Source organism: Colobus angolensis, unplaced genomic scaffold, assembly GCF_000951035.1.
Source record: "Colobus angolensis palliatus isolate OR3802 unplaced genomic scaffold, Cang.pa_1.0 Scaffold158, whole genome shotgun sequence".
Taxonomy (NCBI): domain Eukaryota; kingdom Metazoa; phylum Chordata; class Mammalia; order Primates; family Cercopithecidae; genus Colobus; species Colobus angolensis.
The window spans coordinates 8,778,295-8,800,974 of NW_012114688.1; the positions used below are offsets into that span (position 1 = coordinate 8,778,295).

Consider the following 22,680-nt stretch of genomic DNA (forward strand, 5'->3'; position numbering starts at 1 on the left):
TTTCTCCTTCACTGATGAAACTTAGTTTGGCTGGATATGAAATTCTGGGTTGAAAATTCTTTTCTTTAAGAATGTTGAATATTGGCCTCCACTCTCTTCTGGCTTGTAGAGTTTCTGCTGAGAGATCTGCTGTTAGTCTGATCAGCTTCCCTTTGTGGGTAAGCCGACCTTTCTCTCTGGCTGCCCTTAACATTTTTTCCTTCATTTCAACTTTGCTGAATCTGACATTTATGTGTTTTGGAGTTGCTCTTCTCGAGGAGTATCTTTGTGGCATTCCTTGTATTTCCTGAATTTGAATGTTGGCCTGCCTTACTCAGTTGAGAAAGTTCTCCTGGATGATATCCTGAAGAGTGTTTTCCAACTTGGTTCCATTTTCCCCCTCACTTTCAGACACACCAATCAGACGTAGATTTGTTCTTTTCACATAATGCCATATTTCTTCAAGGCTTTGTTCATTTCTTTTTCCTTTTTTTTCTCTAGACTTCTCTTCTCACTTCATTTCATTCATTTGATCCTCAATCGCTGATACTCTTTCTTATAGTTGATCGATTCGGTTACTGAAGCTTGTGCATTTGTCACGTATTTCTCGTGTCATGGTTTTTATTCTGTCAGTTCGTTTATGGCCTTCTCTGCATTGATTATTCTAGTTACAGATTCTTACATTCTTTTTTCAAGATTTTTAGTTTCTTTGTGCTGGATACGTAGTTCCTCCTCTAGCTCTGAGAAGTTTGATTGAATGAAGCCTTCTCTCAGCTCATCAAAGTCATTCTCCATCCAGCTTTGATCTGTTGCTGGTGATGAGCTGCATTCCTTTGGAGGGGGATATGCATTCTGATTTTTTGAATTTTTTGAATTTCCAGCCTTCTGCCCTGCTTTTTCCCCATCTTTGTGGTTTTATCTGCCTTTGATCTTTGATGCTGGTGATGTAATGATGGGGTTTTGGTGTGGGAGTCCTTTCTGTTTGCTAGTTTTCCTTCTAACAGTCAGGACCCTCAGCTGTAGGTCTGTTGGAGATTGCTTGAGGTTCACTCCAGATCCTGTTTGCCTGGGTATCAGCAGTGGAGGCTGCAGAAGATAGAATATTGCTGTACAGTGAATGCTGCTGTCTGATTCTTGCTCTGGAAGCTTCGTCTCGGGGTGTATCCCGCCGTGTGAGGTGTGAGGTGCCGGTCTGCACCTAGTGGGGGAGATGTCCCCCAGTTAGGCTACTCAGGGGTCAGGGATCCTCTTGAGTAGGCAGACTGTCTGTTCTCAGATCTCAACCTCTGTGCTAGGAGATCCACTGCTCTCTTCAAAGCTGTCAGAGAGGGTCATTAACATCTGCAGAGGTTTCTGCTTTTTTTTTTTTTTGCTATGCCCTCTCCCCAGAGGTGGAGTCCACAGAGACAGGCAGGTCTCCTTGAGCTGTGATGGGCTCCACCCAGTTGGAGCTTCCTACTTTGTTTACCTACTTAAGTCTCAACAATGACGGATGCCTCTCCCCTAGTCTTGCTGCTGCCTTGCAGTTAGATCTCAGACTGCTGTGCTAGCAATGAGGGAGGCTCCGTGGGCGTGGGACCCTCCTGGCAAGGTGTGGGATATAATCTCCTGGTGTGCCATTTGCTAAGACCCTTGGTAAAGCACAGTATTAGAGTGGGAGTTACCCGATTTTCCAAGTGTTGTGTGTCTCAGTTTCTATAGGGATTCCCTTCCCCCTTGCACTTCCCAGGTGAGGCGATGCCTCGCCCTGCTTCAGCTCTCGCTGGTGGGGCTGCACCAGCTGACCAGCACCCATTGTCTGGCACTCCCCAGTGAGATGAATCCAGTACCTCAGTTGAAAATGCAGAAATCACCCATCTTCTGTGTCGCTCGCACTGGGAGCTGGAGGCTGGAGCTGTTCCTATTCGGCCATCTTGCTCGCACCAGATCTGCATTTTATTACACCTCATGTTTTAGGTCAATTAGTTATGATAATATTTTCAATTTGTAAATCTAATCATTTTAAATGAATGAGACATACGTATATAAGTAATATGAGTTTATACTGCTTAAGTAATTTACAATTCTGAAAAGTTCATAGGGTCATATAAAATTTAATGATGGGCAAAAAAACAATTTTCAAGGGGGAAATCCTTTTTCCTTAACAATAGCTCAAGAGTATATATTTCTAATTATATTTGAACAATGTCTACATTTATGAAAGATTTAGAAAAAAACACAAATGGGGACTTGTCAATATTTTATTACTGATTAGTTTGATCTTATTTTACCTAAACAGCTTAAGTAATCCAGCAATTTAGAATTTATATGTTTTAAGTTGGAGTTTGAATCTGAGGAGGAATTTATATTTTTTCATGAGAAAAATGTCTCGAAGTAGCTATATATAATCATATTTCTAAAGTAAGGTATATTACAATATACATGCATATACTTTGTAAACACTTATTGATAAATTATGAAATTGACTCAATAACAATTAGTTGAATAATATATTCTAAAATTGAAGTTTTAGCCCCATCAGAATATTTCTTAAGTGTTACTTCACGTAAGTTTTATTAAAATACTGAAGCCTAAAATGACTGTTTCAAATGCAATACAGTTATGTTTCTTCTCTGCCAAATGCCACATATATCTCTAAAACTTCAGGGACTCTTTTTATCCAATGATGGACTATGTAATAAGGACAGAGAATAAACACACACACACGCACACACATGTGCGTATGTATGTACATATATTTCTACTGAGACTCAGTAAACTGCTATCACTCACCCAAGATAGGCAGCCTGAAAATTCTACAGCCTCAGTACAAATCTTAGTCTGTTTCACTTCACATCGTATTCAGCACAGCTTCCTTAACAACATTATGCCTACTGCTCTGATCAAAAATATTTCAGCCACTGCCCAAATGTTAATTATTTACAAGACTCCAATATTCCAGGGACTGGATAAGGTGACTCAAAACTGTAGTTGGCAAACTATTTCTACAAACAGGTCTATTTTAAGTTCTTAAGCAATTAAGGCAAGTGTTGTCAGAATCTTGTATATTTTATTTTTTAAAAGCCTTAATATAAAGAAATGCCTGCAAGTGACTATGAGTCTCTCTGGGCTTTGTAGGTGAATTTTGTCAGCAAAACCCATGCTTATATGGAGTATCTAAAAAACTATCTTAAGTAGACAAGAGAGCATCAGTGTGATTCAATAGTTAATATTTTCATTCCAAGTCATGCTGCCTAAATAAGTTTCGAGAAAATTCAGTGCTGTTTATGTATGGATAAGTCATAAAACACAAATCTTTGTCATTTAAAGCTTAGACCAATATTGAAATACATTGAAACAGCCAATCCCTCTTACACTGAATAAATAAAAATTCATTCTAAGTAAGTGGTAAAGAATGGTGCTTTTATTGATCTTATTATCTTTTTCATTAGAAAAGGATAACAGCTTAAAAGATTTGCATTAGCAGTCTCTGCAAAGCAATTTTTATGATGATATGTTTCATTCAATTTAAGAATTGTAATGTTAGCTTTCTTATATGGGGAAGGAAATAATATCATGAACATTTTAATGCTAGTTTTAAATTGTTAATAAATGTTAGCTTGAGTGAATTACTAAGTGTATTTCTCTTTTCAACTTTACACTTATCTTGTGTGTACAGCTGATATCCCTAGTGTCCAATCAGAGACCAGTTTTCATCCTGTTGTCCAATGAATGATGTGCATAATTCCTTTTGGCACTGATGAGAGATGAATACACACATCCAGCCCACTTCAGTGAAAATTGACCCATAATTTTTTTTTATCCTGAAGAAAAATACAGGAATAAAGTTTAAAGATGGGAAAAAATACAGTTAAACTCTTGAGGTGTACCACTAGTTAACAATAATCAGCAAACATTACATTTTGCCTGGAGGACAGTGCACTCAAGATTTGCTTTTAGGTGCTCATGAATTCTAATAATCATGGCTCTCCAAATGATAGCAAGAAACCTAAACATGTGAATTTTCACATTTCAATGAGCTCAACAGTTAAAATTCAAAAGGAAAGGCACACTTTTTAATTATTTTCTTTTATCTCTACTGTCCACAAATATTTTTCTTGTGAAATGAGCCTATGCATTTCTGACAAATATTTAGCAGTTGATAATATATATTTATTTCCCACAGAAAGACAAAAAGTGCAGAGATCTTATGTAAAACTCCAATGCTGTCTCTGCAGTAGTATTTTAAAGATTATATCAGAATTCTAAGAATTAAGTGGAAAATGATTTGGCATACTGAGGCAGATTTTACCTCTAACAGTAGTAAAAAGAAACATGCTATAAAAAGTTGTTTGTCCACCAAAACATTTTAATTTTCTTTAATAATCCTTAAGAATCTACTGTTCATTAATTTATCTATGTGATTTATTTTTTGTCTGTTAATATCATCAGCCTATAGAATTTCCAGAATAATGAATTTCATTATAATGACCACAGTACTGGTAACCCCCTTACTTTATCTATCTTTGAAGGGTATTCCAAGTTCTAGTATAACAGGATTGCCAAGAATATCGGTTTTATTTCTATAGCTCATAACTTTATGTTTTATTCTTTGACTTGCATCTTATAATTTTAATATATTCTCTTTCAATGATTTCCTTCAATCTTCCCACCCACATACAAATATCACAATGATAAGTAGATTCTGTTGGCTATTATTTTATAGTAGGGCAGCAGAATAATGTTTTCACAAAATATATGGAAATGATTATGTGATTTGTAAGTTGTAACTCAAAACAATATAAATAGAATTTGGATTATATGTTTTAAATGCAACAGATACTATTTTAAATAAATAAACAAATATTTTTTGAGTGCATCCTATGTTCATATCACTGTGCTAGGTACAGGGTGGCAAAAACAAAACACAACCTGCCATAAAATGGCTAATATTCTTAGTGTAAAACCATTCATATAGAATAGTCACCTGAAAAGGAGGTAGAATATAAATTTAAATAGAGACATACACAAATTAAACCTAATTTCCCCTAATACTAAAAGTGAACTTTACTAAAAGAGAATGAATCTTTGTTCTGGATGACATCAGAGACTATGTTATTTTATTTACCATTGCAAGTTGAAGTGAAGACGGAAAAGATAAAGAGGTACAATCTTGGAATAAATTATTCTTAAATAAATTGAAGGAGTTTCCAGGAAGGAGGTTTTAGCCTGGGAGCCCAGAATTTAACTTGAAGCAAATGAACAAAGGCTTTTTAGTGCCTACTTTAAGATAGTATAATTGTAGAATGTAGGCAGTGTGCTGGAATGGAGGTGAAGTGGAGAAGGACATATAGTGATGCTTTTTAATGTCAGACCTATCTATAAAAAAGAAGACTTTGCTCTAAATAAATGCCTGATTGATTCATAGGCACTAAGATCAAACAGTTAATTCTAACACACAATTGTAACAATGGAATCTCTCACACTATGTAGCCATGGTTTGCTTGTAGAGAAAAACTGCTGGTAGAAATAATGCTCCATCTTTGTAATCACCCTCTTCATCCTTTGGAGCTACTAAATCAACAAACAGAGACCCCACTCTCTTTCCAGTTCTAGTGCTTGTGACAGGAGCTATTTAAGTCTCTTCACACCAAAATTTAGAACTCTTTGTAAATTTAACTTTGTGAACAGCCTAACATATAATGCTGGTAGTTAGGTTTTTACCTCATTTTGAGACTTCATCACCCTTTTCTGCCTTTGTAATGTTTCCCAGTTTCTTCAAACCTGGTATCTGCCTTGAGCCATTTCCCAAGCCTCTATTCCAGCAATCCAGTCTTTAGTCCAAGTTTTCTTCTTCAGACAATACTTCAGCATGGTGTCTGAGATTTGATACCTGATGACAGATTCCATTAACCAACTTTTAATCTTAACCTGGTCCAATTTCAATGTTGCTAAACATTTCATGCCAGTTGCTCAACTGTTTCTTGCCATGTGGACAACAAATAGAGCTTACAGTACTCGCTGGATACCAGACTGACTCTCCTTTTCTAATTCCTAGTGCTATAAACATTCTGTCTCCTGTACTGTCATACTAGCCCAGTCCAAATTCTTCCTTAGTTTAACCTGTTGTGTTTTAATTAATATCCATCACCTGTGAATCTCAAGATAAAGTATATGTTTAAGTTTTAATATGGGTAATAGGCTAAAAGCTCTAGAAGTTATCAAAAGATTGAGCTTGTTGGAAAGCATCTTAAAGAAACTGGGAACATGAGTTAGGCAGATGTGAATGAGTAAATAATACTTAATTTACATTAGGAAAACATGAGGCAAACAAGTAATAACGGACAAAAGAATAACAAAAATGGTGAAGAGACAACAAAAAACAATAAAACGGTAAGCCAAAACACCCATAAACTACTGTAATCTATAATCCTATTATACTTTTTTATCTACACTCCAGAAATTTTTCTACACTTTCTTGTCATCTGTAACATTTCACCACCTACAAAACTTTAGGCTGATAGGTGTAAGAGTTTACTCTTTACTCTTTCCTTTATATCTTAATTACAATTAAATAGCAATCCTAACATTTGATTGCTTATACGAAAGATTAAATAATAAATATAACTTGTTTACTTCAAGTATTTTGATAAATATTACGCATGTAACTGCACATATGATATTAAAATATATAGAGATAGACTTTTTATTGCCAAATAATCATTTTGAGTGCTCACGTGAAATTAAAATGCTCATTAACAGCCCTATCCTCTTGTTTCCATATTTTGTCTCATACATCTCTATGTTTAAGATAATTTACTTTCCATTAACACACTTGCCAAGCTAATTCTCATTTCCACAGCTTTGACCATATAGTTTTCTTAGTTAGGATTTTCCTTCATCTGTTCCTTTGAGTATTATTATTATTATTATTATTATTTTTTTTTTTTTTGAGACGGAGTCTCGCTCTGTCACCCAGGCTGGAGTGCTGTGGCCGGATCTCAGCTCACTGCAAGCTCCGCCTCCCGGGTTCACGCCATTGCCATTCTCCTGCCTCAGCCTCCCGGGTAGCTGGGACTACAGGCGCCGCCACCTCGCCCGGCTAGTTTTTGTAGTTTTTAGTAGAGACGGGGTTTCACCATGTTAGCCAGGATGGTCTCGATCTCCTGACCTTGTGATCCGCCCGTCTCGGATTCCCAAAGTGCTGGGATTACAGGCTTGAGCCACCGCACCCGGCCTTGAATAGTATTATTTAAAATTTAATCTTTTTTTTTTTTAACTTTTTTGCTTTCATTTTTTTTAAGTGATCCACCACAGAGCTGGTGCTTAATTATATAGATGTATTGGTCTCTATGTCATCTGTGTTCTTCTATTACCTCATCTAAAACGCTATTTCATAAAAAAAAAAAAAAAAAAATCCACTCTTTTTAATTATCCCATCGCATGTTGAGGTAAAAAAGTACCTAAGAGCATAGAATGTGAGATTTTTAGCTAAGCTTTAGTACTCATGTAAAAACAATCTGTGTTGATATCTGTATTGACACATATCTATAAATTTGTGTGAGTATATATCTACTGACCTTTAAGTATATAAGCAAAACTGATTTTTTAATTATAAAGACCATCATATTTGCATTATACTACGTGGCCTAACAGTGGAATAAATCAGTATTTCTATAGGTAAAAAAAATCATCAGGCCAGGGGCTCTGGCTCACAGCTGTAATCTCAGCACTTTGCGAGGCTGAGGCAGGTGGATCACAAGGTCAGGAGTTCGAGACCAGCCTGGCCAATATGGTGAAACCCTGTCTCTACTAAAAACACAAAAATTAGCTGGGTGTGATGGCAGGCGCCTGTAGTCCCAGCTACTTGCGAGGCTGAGGCAGAAGAATCGCTTGAACCCAGGCGGCAGAAGTTTCAGTGAGCTGAAATTGCCCCGCTGAACTCCAGCCTGGGCAATAGAGTGAGACTCTGTCAAAAAATAAACAAACAAACAAAAAAATTGTCTCTTAGGTATTTCAGGTATTTGAATATTCTTTCCATATGTCAACTCTCAGAAACTAACTCTCCACACAGATTTCTATCCATTATGAGTCTAAAAATTATAAACATTTCATAAATTATTTCAGAGAAAATAACACAACATTCATACACATGGAAGGAATTTTTTGCATGTTAATTTCTGAAATTTATTATAATGACATAAAACACTTACATTTTATGATAATAGGTTTAAATCCTAAGCAAAAGACAATCACAAACTATACTATTGAAGATTGTTAAGATTTTTTTGTCCTTCAGTAGTAGTATACCTTTTAAACAATATAAATATTCAATGCCAAAATTATATATACAGACATACATATCCATAAAATAGAACTTAGAATCCAGGAATAAATCCTTGAATATAGTCAATTGAATTCTGACAAGAGTACCAAGATAATTCAATAGAGACAAGAAATTTTTCTCAACAAATGATACTGGGACAACTGGATATCTACATGTAAGATAACAAAGTCAAACTTTTACCTTACACCATATGAAAATTAGCTCATGATAGATTACAGATCTAAATATAAGAGCTAATACTATAAACTCTTAGCAGAAAACATAGAAAAAAAATATCTGAGGCCTCAACTAAAAGAATGGTTTCTTATATATGACACAAAAAATAAAGCCATCAACAAAAAAATATAAATGGAAGTTTACCAAAATTAAAAGCATCTGGGATTTAAAGAAAACCATTGAGAAAGTGAAAAGACAACCCACATAATGAGAAAATAACTTACAAATTATATACGTGATAAAAGATTTGTATCAAGAATATGTAAAGAATTCTTACAACTCAATAATAAAAAGATAACCTACTATAAAATGATCAAAGGATTTAAATAGTTCTCCATAGAAGATATACAAAGGGACAATAAATACACAAAAAGATGCTGGCATCATCAATTGCTAGGGGAATGCAAATTAAAACCACCATGAGATTACTTTGTATCCAGTAAACAGTTATAATCATAAAGACATAAAATAACAAGTATTGGTAAGGTTTTGGAGAAATTATAACTCTCCTGCATTTATCATGTGAATGCAAAATGATACAACTGCTATGGAAAACTGTTGGGCAATTTCTCAAAGAGTCAAGTGTAGAACTATCATATCATCCAGTAATTTCACTATTAGGTGTATACCCAAGAAAACTAAAAGCATATATTCATTCAGAAATTTGTACATGGATGTTTAGAGTAGCATTATTAAAAATACCCATGAATTAGAAGAAACTCAATGAATGAATGGAAAAACAAAATGTGGCCTATCCATAAAATGGAATATTATTCAACCATAAAAATAAATGAATTACTGATAAATGTTACAACATGTTTGACATGAGATTTGGGCAGCAAAAAAACGTGTTTCAACATGGATGACGCTTGAAAACATTATACTCAGTGAAAGCAGCCAGACACAAAATAACATATATGCATGATTCCACTTATATTAAATGCCAAGAATAGACAAATTCATGGATACAGAAAATAGGTTAATGTTCCCAGGAGCTGTAGGGAGAATTTCTAATGGGTATGGGATGTCTTTTGGGGAGTAACAAAAATTTTATTAAATTAGTGATGATAGTTTAACAAATTTGTGAATATACTAAAAACCACTGGAGTGAACACTTAAAAATGTTTTATTTTATGGTATGTGAATTATATCTCAGTAAAGGTGTTGTTATAAATTGTAAAGTTGGCAATGTAGCTTCAGTAGTGTTTGTCAAAATTATAACAAAATGTCAAAAATGTGAGATACTAAAAATAATTAACATAATAGCAAGAGAGCTGAGAAAATTATTAAAAATTTTCAGGCAATTTAGGATTCACATTTTCAAAACTATACCACTTTTTTAGTATTTCTAATGGTAACTCAAGAATGTAAAAAGAAGCCAAGTAAATTTGAATTTTACTGTTTTTACTGTTTGATAAAACTGAAGCTCAAAATAACTAAAATGCAGAAAATAACATATTTGTCATTAATTACTAGCTATAGCACTTCCAGAACTTTCTTTCATTTAAACTTGGTAATAGGATCTTATGCATTTTCTCTCTTTGGGGATCCAAATATAAATTATTTGGTGGCATCTACAGAATTATAATAAATCAGGATTCAAGATGGACTAGTCAGAATAGAAGAAGAAGCCTACAAAACGGTTTTTTTTTTTTTTTAATGATATAAATGCTTTTAGAATTTGCCTGTAGAAAGAAAACATCTTGACAATTAGTAGGCTTATATTCCCTCAAATCTTGGGAAGTAATGTACAACATATACTGTTCATGGAAGTGCTAGGAAGATGAGAAAATTATGAGAGAACTTTAAAACTTAAAAATAAATTATAAAATTAGAGAACTTTAAAACTTAAAAATAAATTATAAAATCAACACAAAGTGCATCAGATTTAGTATTTAAAATACAGCTAAAATGAGAGAATGATTATCAGGTCAAAAGAAGACTGCACCAGAAATACTTAGTAATGGAAATAAAATTTGGAGAGCAGAGACATCCATAACCAGGATTGGTTTAAATTGGATTAAATTCGGACTAATTCTCAAGTTTCAAAAAGCCCTATGAAAGATTTATTTAGGCCAGGCATGGTGGCTCACATCTGTAATCCCAGCACTTTGAAAGGCCAATGTAGGAGGATTGCTTGAGCCTAGAATTTCAAGACCAGCCTGGGCAACAACTTTGTCTCTAAAAAATAATAATAATAATAATAATAAAACTTAGCTGGGTGTGGGGGAATGTGCCTGTATTCCCAGCTACTAGAGAGGTTGAAGTCGAAGGACTGCTTGAGTCCAGGAGGTCAAGACTGGAGTGAGCCATGAATGTGCTACTTCATTCCAGCCTGGGCAACAGACAGAGGGAGACACTATCTCAAAAAGAATAAGTAAATACATAAATTAAAATAAAAGAAATTTAAAAGTCTTTTGAAAATTAGGAAAGAGCTATCAAGAAAGCTAGGACTTATCAGGTCAAAATTTAAGAGAAGGCAAGATCCCCCAGCGGTAAGTCCTCAAAGATGCTTTTGTTCGGATAATATTTGAAGTTCAGGAAGAAACTAAACTATAACTTTGGTGGCTCAAGGAGATTAGGAATCAAAAATCCAATCCTATGTTCACCAAAGTAGAAGATCTTGTTCATAGTGAGCTGGAAACTCACACAGCTACAGCATAATACAAGTAAACATGTAATAAAACAGACTCTAAATTAAAATGATATCTGAATAATCCATAAACTCTCAAGGTTTAAATTGTAACACGGTCAAACATTGGTGGTGATTCACAGTTTCTAGTGGTAGAAAATGGAAACAATATCTGGAGGAAAGTACCTTCATTCTAAGGCCCAAAATTTTCACAACTGATATTTCAAATACAATGAGCAGTACACAAGACACAGTACACAAGATACATTGAGGTATCAAATGAACATGAACAGACAAAAGACTAGAGAGTTACTCTGATTACTATTTTTCAATAAAGAATGAGCAATTTTGATATACCTGCAGGAAAAGAACAAAAAATTAAAACTTACTGATTAAACATAGCTAACAAGAAAATTAGTGAACTGGAAGGGTAGTGAAAAAAATTTCAGAAAGCATCAAGGAGGAAAACAAAAGTGAAATTCATAGAATAGAAAAGAAGAACCATAAAAAGTAACAAACATCCTATTGCAAGATCTTTGACATCAGTGCAACTTAACTTTGCTTTAACTGTCTCAAGTAAATAAATGTCTTAATAATTCAAGTTGAAAGTATCTATTTTATTTTATAATATTTTATTATAATATTGTATCTCCATTAAATACTTTCTTTACTTCTTGATTATTTTCTATTTGCCTTGACAATTGCTTTCCATAGCTACTCTGCAGCAAAGACTTATATTTTTTCTTCAATATTGGTTTTCCTTCATTTTCATAACAGAATCTCTGACTTTTGTCTGGGCACATTTCTGCTTAAGATAATGCCTACGTATTTCAGCCTTCCTTGCAGCTGAATGTTATGATATAACCAAAATCTGACTAAAGATATATTGTGTGGCATCATTTAGAAACCTTACTTAAAACACAGCTACAAGTTCCCTCACACTTTTATTTTCTATCTCATCCTCTTTCTTGATGGCTGGAGTGTGCATGTGATGGGTGGAGTAAGCGCAGTCATTTTGGGTCATGAGGTACCATTTGACTGGAGGTCATGTGCAGAAAAGCAGGAGACAAAAACAGTCAGTCACTAAGTACTGAGTGAAATAGTTCCATAATATCAGTCCTAGACTGTATACCTTTGGAGTTTTACATGAGAGGTGAACAAACATATTAGTATCATTTTAGATCTTTATTACACATAGCTGAATCCAATTTAAACTGATAGCAATATGTAGTTGGAAGTGGGATGGTATAGATAAAAGAAATATAAAGCATCTAACACTACCTTATTAAGAGAGATTGGGTAAGGACTCAAGATATCACAGGCTGAAGAGCTGGTGACCCTTGTTTTTATGGCTTCAAAATATTTTCACTTTGGAAAGCAGGCTACATGCTAACTGAGTGTGTTCTGTTACAGAAATTGTCAAACAAATACCGTATTTGACTGTGTGTTAAATGTTACTAGTACCTTTTATTTAAGTCTTTTGAGAGAAAAAAAATCTGGGTTATATCCAGCCAGCCTGAAATAAGAGATGGAAACAGAATAAAAATTTTGATAAGGCAGGTACTCTTTGCAGTCTGCAGGTTAAGTTTACTGAGATTCTAGTGATTCTGGGCCTCATGTAGATGAAAAAACCAACATCTTTGTTCCTCAAATTGAAGCGGTTACAATAGGGGACTTCAAAGTAGAACTAAGACTTACACACAAAGGTGTAAATGTCTGCAGGAAAGATGAGATTAAGAATTTTGCCTTCCCTCCAACACCCATTGTTTCAGAAAGTTCACCTATGGTCGCTATCATTAATTTGGAAGGCAGGAAAATGAATAGAGAAAAAAATTAGTAAGTGAAAGACCAGAAGCTTCAGGATTATAAACAATGTCTAAATAAGATCTTTCTGCTTACTTTCTACTTACCATAGAAACTACTGACATCAAATAAATCAGAAGCATACTAAGTTTTTGAAGGAAATGCATTACCAAAAAAAAAAAATCTGTCCTAAAAATACCTGTGGTTTTTCAATCTCTACAGCAACCCACAGGCCTCCAAATCTATTAAGACTATGAAACTCCAACACTCAGGAGGAACAAATTCTCTAATACCTACTTCTGATGTTGCCATAAATATGAATAAACAGGTAAGATGTTTTCACAGGGAAAATATGGGAGATTTTCCAGATGTGTTTATTTCAAGAGAAGAAAGTGTTTACTATTCCTATCAGACTGATTTGGTAACTGCTATGGGGGCAGAAACAACTGTGATTCCCTTTTCCAAATTAGAGTTTTATAATAAGTATGCTGTTTCTATGCCACTTTATATGCTAGGTATGTAGAAGGTGAATATTTTATATTTTAGCTATAGGTTGCTAGACTGTGAGTTATTATATCTTGTCTTAGTGAAGCAGACTGAACATCTACCAGTATAACAATTGGAATTAAGTTTAGCTGCAAGTAGTGACTTATTCAATATAGGAGTACTTCCATCTCACATGAATATCTGAATGTAAGAAGATCATGACTGGTATGAAAACTCTGCAATTTTCTGTAATCTAGGATACTTCCAGGTTTCCACTCATATGTGGCTTTCACTCTCATGGTCTAAAACGAAGTTCCAAGCCACAGGATGAAGGAAAGCAGAAAGAAGAGACAAAATCCATTGCCAACTGTCTTTTGGGAACATTTTTCAGAATCTGCCAAATACTTCCATTTATGACATGGTACGGTGAGCTGAATAGGGCTGCCAAATCATCTATGTCCTAATCCCCTGAACCCTGTGAATGTCACCTTATGTATTAGTTGGGTAGGGCTTCCATAAAATACCATAGACTCAATGGTTTAAAACATAGTCTTTTTTTTTCTCACAGGTCTGGGAGTTTGAAGTCCAAGGTAAAGGTTCCAGCTGATTCAGCTTCTGATGAGGGCTGTTACTGGCTTGCAGATAACAGCCTTCTCCCTATGTCTCGATATGGTCTTTCCTCAGTGTGTGCACATAGGGTGGGGGTAGGAGGAGATTCTTAATCCTTTCAGATTAGGGCCCCATCCTTATGACCTCATTTAACCTTAATTACTTCTTTAGAGTCCCCATCTCCAAATACAGCCACACGAGATTAGAATTTCAACATATGAATTTTGAACGGACACATTCAATTCATAACATTTTGTAGGCAAAAACATCTTTGCAGGTGTGATTAAGGATGTTGAGATGAGTTGATTATTGTGGTGTGCCTGATAAAATAATAAGTGTCTTTATAAGAGGGAGGCAGGACATTAGGGAGGATGTAAGAGATGAAATGACAGAAGCAAGAGGTTAGGATGATGTGAGGTAGGGAATATAAGCCACAGAATATAGGCAGCTTCCAGAAACTAGACTAGGCAAGGAAACAGATTCCGCCCTGGAGACTTTGAAAAACATCAGCCATGTAAACACTTTGATTTAGCCAAGTAAAGCCAATTTTAGTCTTCTAGAACTATAAAGGAATAAATGTATCTTGTTTTAAGCCACCAAATTTGTAGTAATAGAAAACTAATATACATGGCAATATTTAATTTCTAGAGAAGCTACGAAACGCAAATTAATCCAGACAGCTAAAATTTGGGGATGCTATTACAGAGGAAGAGAGATATGATAGATATTAGAGAGCAAACATCACTTACTGCCATGAGAAATGATGGAATTTTTGCTATTACAGTGACATAAGCTTTTAGGTTTGCTCTCTTTGGTAGAGGCTTCGTGTTCTGTTTTGGAAAGGGTACATGCAAATGTTTAAAATTGTGCTTCAATAGTCATTCCAGTCTTATTCTACAATAAAAGAAACCCATGTTTTAGCTGGGCATTTGGATGGTCTGAATGAGACTATATTTCTTAGCCTCTTGTAGCCGTATGCCCAATTTGTGGCCTACCAGATACAAACAGAGTGTTGCATGGAAGCTCCCAGGAACTTCCCAAAAGTAAACACAATCGTTATGCCCTCTTCTTCATTTCCTCTTCTTTCTGGCTGGTTAGAATGAAAGCATAATGAGTGGATCTGGTGAAACTATTGTGGACCACGAGATGACCTGCAAAACAGAGGCCTTGTACGGTGGAGCAACAGGATAAAAGGAGTGAAGAACTCTGAGAACATTATGATGCAGACTTGTTATTTCTCTCACATAAAAATTAAGATATAGACAGTGCATCATCTATACCTTGATTTTTACGTGAAAGAAAAGTTGTTTTCTTTAAGTCACTATTAGGGATGATTACTCCCAATTCTAACTACTGTATTTTCTTCCTTTATTATTTCTCTCATAGAACTGTTCATGTAAATTTTTACTCATGTCTCTACATACGTATCCATGACATGTATGACAAAATTTTGTCTTTAAAAATGTAACATTAGTGAAGTTATTTAAAGGTATATGTATTGTGAACTATTATATCTAAGATATTGGGAAGGAAACTTGTTAAATATATTATGTCTAAATAAATCTCAGAAGCAACTTACATTATGCACAGGAATTCTAACTAATGAGTAAGAATGCTTTTTTATGTAGACAACATATTCAATATTGGGCACTTTTGTACTCCAAATTCATAGTCATATATAACTACACCATGGTCACATGGGAGCACAGTAAATAAAAAATGTAAAAATACATTTAGGTCATTACTGCCAACTTTTAAGTTTATCCAAAACATTCCTAATCTAAGTGTTACTTTATCATAATATAGTTATATTTAAAAGGAAATGATAAAAATTATATCTGATGGAGATGTTTAGCAGAGGTTCTCAAACTTTTTGGTCACAGGACTCCTTTATTTGCTGCAAAATTATGAGATCCCTAAAATCTTTTGTTATGTGTATTATATTCTTTCAATATTTACCATATTAGAAATTAAAAGCGTAAAATGTTTAAAGTATGTATTAATTTATGTAAAATAACAATAAGAAATCCATTTTATTTTCATGAAATTACACATTATAAAATCAAACTATATTATAAAATATCACTGTTAAGAGTGGGATTGGTCTATATTTTTAAGAATAGATGTAGTATCTGGCTTAATAGATAACCCAGATTTTCATATCTTTTTATATATTAAATCTCGTATTGTATCATGTCATGTAGGCTCTGGAAAAACTCCATGATACAGTAATGAGAGAATGAGTCAGGAAAACACTGTTTTAGTATTATCATAAAAGCTATATTGGTATGGTGGATCCTTTAAAAAGATTTCAGGAACCTAAGGTGGTCCCTGAACTACACTTTGAGAACCACTATTATACAGAATAGCTACAAAGACAAATCTTATGAAATTGGACCAATTATAGGAAAGCCAGTCAAAAGGCATGAAAATTCTCAAGGTTGTAAGAGAATGCATATGATGACTATCAAGAGGACAAAGTAGATGAGAAAAAAAAAATCTCCATAGTTTTATCTCAGATTAAGAGGGAAAATAATATTTAGAAAATAATAAAATGAAACTACTACTCTCAAAATTATTTGATACAGTATTGTCTGCACTGAGAGGTAAATAAAAGTATAATGTTGAATATTTTCATTAAGAACTGATTTAAAAATCACCTAAGAATTTGAATAAACATTCCTTCAAAGAAGGCACAGAAATGCCTCAAAAGTATATAAAAAATGTCCAATTAAACCAATCATCAGGAAAATGCAAATCAAAACTGCAATAAGATATTACCTCATACCTGTTAAGATGGCTATTATAAAAAAATAGTAAAAGACAAGTGTTGGTAAGAATATGAAAAAGTTGAAACTCCTTTGTACTGTTTTTGAAAAAGCAAAATGATGTAGCAGCTATAAAAAGCAGGATAGAGGTTCTTCAAAGAATTAAAATTAGAACTATATGATTCAGCAATTCCACTTCTGGTTACTTATCCAAAAGAGTTGAGATTGAGATCTCAAAGACATGAACATTTCCTAGTTCCTTTCTCTTACTCTTTCCCTTTCCTAGGACGTATTGTGGTATTAGATAAACCTTCTGTTCAACTCCCTCATTTCCCCAGTGATTTCTCTATTGACCTTGGCAATTCGCACATCTTTCTACCTCAGATTATGTATTAATCTAGCATCCACTTGCTGCTTTTCAAAACCAATTCTGCAATTACTTGGTTTCAAACCTTTCTTATCCACATATATGGAGCTAGGTATAATAAATGGTGTCAAAGTTGGGTTTCTCCAGAAAGGGCTATAACCTCCCTTCTAAGCCATCAATATTGCTTCCTTGGACCTTTAATGGATGGACTAAAATTATTTTTAGCCTCTGGTAGCTCTAGTATCTTTCCCATAGATTCTTCTGATAAATATCTTATAAGTCTACCTAAGCAGACACTGAAAACCATTACTTGTCAGAATTCCTAATACTCAGGACAACTCCAACTTCTTATACGAGACCCCTTAGTTGCAAGTGGCTGACTAAACTGTACTTCAATGTGTGTATTTCTCTCATTTCCATTCTTTACAAAATCAACCTCTGCCCAGTGAGATTTCTCTAGCTCTTTCCCACCCCCTACAAGTTCCAGCATAGAACTTGCTTGATTGCAAGTTTTTAGGCCTTATGCTTTACTACAGTGCAATACTGTAAATATTCAGTAAATACCCATTTAAAATAAATTGCATTACTGGTGGAACCCTAAAATGAGAGTTACACAATAACAAAGGACAATTTTTAGAGTAGATGTACGAATGTCATTACAAAGCTCATTTCTTAGCATTAGTTAAGCTAGAACAAATCCCAGAAGCTGAATAATAATAAAATTTTACTTTCCAGCATAAGGAAACACACTCTTCCACAAAACAATGACATAAATTGACCCCAAAAATAAAAATACTTAAACATACTATTTTTAACATTCCATATTATAAAAGAGGGTGACCAGTTCCACATTTCCTAAATCTCATAGAGAATCAACTCCTTCACTGTTTTCTTAGCATCATTTTCTGTTGAACAAGATAAAAAAGAAGATGAGCAGCAGATTCAATATTTTGGCTTATAATATTATGGAACTAATTATTCTCCCTCTGTCCTTCCCCCTCCATATTTACCTGAATTTAAAGTAGACGTAAAATATTAAAAGCAATCAAGTAAGACTAGTTCTTGATGTATAAAATTACAGCAACCTCACCCTGACTTGCCAGCTGTGTTCTGCATCACTCTAGTGAAAGCCAGTTACATAGACTGTGATATAAATGCACTTCTATGCTTTGCAATGCAGTAGTCGTGAGTAAGGTGAATTCTTCTCTTTCCTCTCTTATATAGGACAGGTGACAAAGTATCTCATTTTTCTAATAGTAAAATTACACCTCACCAAAGAATATACATAGATGGCAAGTAAGCATATGAAATGTTCGACATCATATGAAATTAAGGGAAATATAAATTAAAGCAAAAACGAGGTACCACTACCTAACTATTAATATGACCAAAATCCAAAACACTGACAATACCAAAAGCTGATGAGGCCTTGTGGAGCAATAGGAACTCTTACTCATTGCTGATGGGAATGCAAAATGGTACAGCTGTTTGTATGACATTCTTGTCAGACAGTCCAGCAATTGTATTCCTTGATATTTACCAAAATGAATTAAAAACATACCCACACAAAAAAACCTGCGTACAATATTTGTAGCAGCTTTATTCATAATTGCCAAAACTTGCAAGCAAATAAGATGTCCTTCAACAGGTGAATGGATGATCTTTCATACAATGGAATATTCAGTGCTAAAAATAAAATGTGTGCTCAAAGCCACATGCAAAGGCATAAAGGAGACTTAAACACGTATTACCAAGTGAAAGAAGCCAATCTGAAAAGGTTACATACTGTATGATTTCAACTATATGACATTTCAGAAAAGGCAAAACTATGGAGACAGTGAAAGGATCAGTGGTTGCCAGGGGTAAGATAAGAAGGATAGGCAGAGTACAAAGAACTTTTAGGACCGTGAAACAATTCTGTATACTAGAATAGTAAACACATACAATTATACATTTGTCAAAACCTATAAAGTGTACAACACCAACAGTGAACTGCAGTGGAAACTACGGACTTCCTGTGATAATGATGGGTCAGTACGGGTCCATCTATTTAATAAATTGACCACTGCGGTGTAGGATGTCAGTTGTGGGGTATAGGGAAACTCTCTGTACTTCCCTCTCAACTTTGTTATGAAACTAATACTGCTTTAGTAAATGAAGTTGATGAATTAAAAAGAAGAGAACTGATGATGTGGCATAAAATATAAAACAGAGGTACCTGAAGGCAATATTTCTATATTTATGTTGTCAAAAAAGTAATTTTTTTGTTCACAATAAAAACATTTTTATTTTGTAAGTAAAACATATTTGAATTTTTAGAAAGAATGTGTAAACCTTTAGAAAGAAAGTAGTAATTATCTAAAATTGTATTAACTACGAACACTATTAATATCTTGCTGACTATAATGTATTTTTGCACATCTATGTGGTGTGTGTGTGTGTGTGTGTGTGTGTGTGTGTATGGCCAGGCTGGTCTTGAACTCCTGGCCTCCATTAATCTATCCGCCTTGGCCTCCTAAGTGCTGAGATTACAGACATGAGCCACCATGGCTGGCCTATGTGGTATAATTAAAAAGTTATTTTGTTTATATTTTTGAGCCCTTATTAAAATTGTAATAGATTTAAATACAAAGAGCTCATCAGATTTAAATATATATTTAAACCTTTAGAACAATACATCTAATAATAATTAATGGAAAGGGTTCACAGGGAGAATTGTATATGAGAACATTTAATTTTATTTGATCTTACAAAATGGCACTCAACATAGCATGTATATAGTTCCATGAGTCATTTTTATGGGAAAAGTTAATCTTTGGAAGGAAAGCAAAAATCAACAAAAATATTCTAGAATTCAAGCAAATCAGCAGTTATAAAACAAATCTTACTTTAGTATAGCTGAAAGCCAGGTTATTTTATGTTAGGTGTTTTCTGGAGGTATACAAAGCCATAGAGTACAAGATGTAAACATTCAGTACATTAGAAGTGGTTCTGAGTAAGAGATCCCTTTCAGAAAGCTTGTATATGGTTACCCTATAGAAAGGTTTCCTCCTTTGTTGATAACCAGGTAGAATCAGGCACCCTCTCCAGAAGATTAAGACAGCGGGTGTGAAATTCCAATTTTCATGCCTCAAGGAGAAAGGGTATTGCTCAAGTTCTAAGAAAAAGATTAGATCATTATTCTAGGAAGTGGACTGTCAAAAAAGATAGAAATTCACAACATATAGACTGATTCTTTTATTTCCACATGGTTGAAGCAGTAAAGGTTTCTGGCCATCACTTTCTTACTTCACAGATGCTTTCTCTCCTTCCTTACAACACAGGAACTAAATCAGCACAAGGAAGCTTCAGATGTATGTGACAGGGAGTGGGGATGACGGAGGAAAGGAGGGGAGCTAGGCTGCCTCTGACATAAATATTTTGGGAAATGCCCCCATCTCTTTCCTTTTGGCTCCCATGGGTGTGATTATCTCTCACACTGTATTCCTTCTAAAATTCATGTTTGAAATATAGGAAGTAGATGAAAGAAGACTATTTATGCCAACAAAGTATAGGTAATAAAGGAATTACAGCACAGTCCAGTCTAGGTTACTTACTATAAGTTTATAAGGAATTTGAAGTCAAAGCCCCTGTGGGGTTTTGGTGTGTTTGCTATTACTCCCTGAACATATATTTTGCTTAGAACAGCAGTAACCTCCAAGGGAAAGAATCAATGATACCAAAGCCAATTTTAAATATCTTTAGGCATCCTAGCAAACTTTTTCATATTAGTATTCAGATTTTCCTAAAATCTATCATAATAGTATACAAGTTTTCCTACAATTGGATCTAATTGAACTCTCACAGTTCTGTATTTATGCCAGTCTCATCTGTACAAGTCACAACCATGCTTTAGTATCTGTAAGCCATGGAAAAATAACGTCCCTAGTAAGTGTTCCACATCCTCCATTTCTTCTATTCTGACCCAACTGCTTTTGTCAAATTCATTCCTCATGGTTTCTGACTTCTGGTTCTGTATCTCATTTACAGTTAGTCATTGCTCTATAAACACTGGATGTTTATTTGAACCTCTAGTTTTGCATCATGGTATTTCCTAAGTGAATGTAGCTTGAACTTACTCCTCTGGTTCTTTGCACTTTCGGTTCCATAGTTATGGGGAAATGTTAAATCCTTTAGATCAAGCACATTTTATCCCCAAACAGGAGAAGATTCAGATACTGATTGCTTCATCTAATTACTGAAACTTGAATTCTACCCTTGGCTAATCCTTTGTATTGCTTTGCTCATGGCATGTTTTGTTGTTGCTATTGTTTTGTCTTGTTTTCTATGAACTCTTGGTATTAAATGTCCATGTTTTCTCACTCCCACCCCTTTCCCTACTTCTTAACCCTTTCACTGTTCCTTTAGATTTATCAATTATCACTATAGTTTCTTACAAACCAAACTCCAAGGCACAAGAAATCAGGTAGCTCACTTAGTCAATATATTATTCTTTTATTATTTTTACCACTCAAAATAATAAAAGATAAAAGAATAACAAGTGAATAAAAATAATGTATAATGAATAAAATAATAATACATAATTATCATATAAATAATAAAATAAGAAGAATAATGAAAGATAATAATAAAAGAACAATATATTAACTAAGTGAGCTGAACAGGAAACTATAAATGAAGGCAGCAGAAGATTGAAGGACAATTTTATACAAAGAAAGTACTCATCAAAAAATAAAACTTACAATTAAAATAATTTTACTTACTTTAAGAAATTGAGATGAAGACAACTTCCATATTAATATTCTATTAATGGTGGTTATAAACAATAAAAATGCATAAGACAATGTACGTATTTACCAACTATGAAAAATAGTTCTTAAAAAGTAACATTAATAATGATATAGTTAGCAGAATTATTAAAAATACAAGGGAGATTTCAAACTTCTTTATAATAAATTTATCTGGAAATAACTTCATAATATTCAAAATACTTTCAAAACCCTAACAATGGTACATTTTATATAACTTTATACATACTAAAAAGTCTTTGGAAAATGAGTATTTTATTTGATTTCATGCACATATATATTCGCTTGCCACAGCACAATATATATACATAATATATATTTATACACACATACATTGGTTGTCAATATATTCAAATTAGTTATAATTACACAACAAACTGGTTATCGATATACTGATATCATACTCTCTAATCATACTCCGAAATCATACTCTGTATAAAGCATATAGAAAAGCAGGTGGTATGCCCTGAAATCCAGTGATTTTATATTCTACACAGAGGGTCAAAACATACTTCAGATGAACTTTATAATTTCATAATGCACACTATCATCTAGAGCAAATTAATACTGTTGGCACTGAGTGCTGATGAGGGACAAGTTTTGAGTAGAACACATTTGCCTTTTGTATCCTATGTTTTTATTCAATGAATAACTTCACACGATTTAAGGAGTTGAGGACATTTCTA

The 22,680-nt window shown here is 34.0% G+C and overlaps 1 protein-coding gene across 1 annotated transcript in view; it reads right to left on the reverse strand.

Moving 5' to 3' along the window:
* LRRIQ3 (leucine-rich repeats and IQ motif containing 3) overlaps window positions 1-22,680 on the reverse strand; it is a 173,111-nt gene that overhangs the window by 65,768 nt on the left and 84,663 nt on the right. The window lies entirely within an intron of this gene.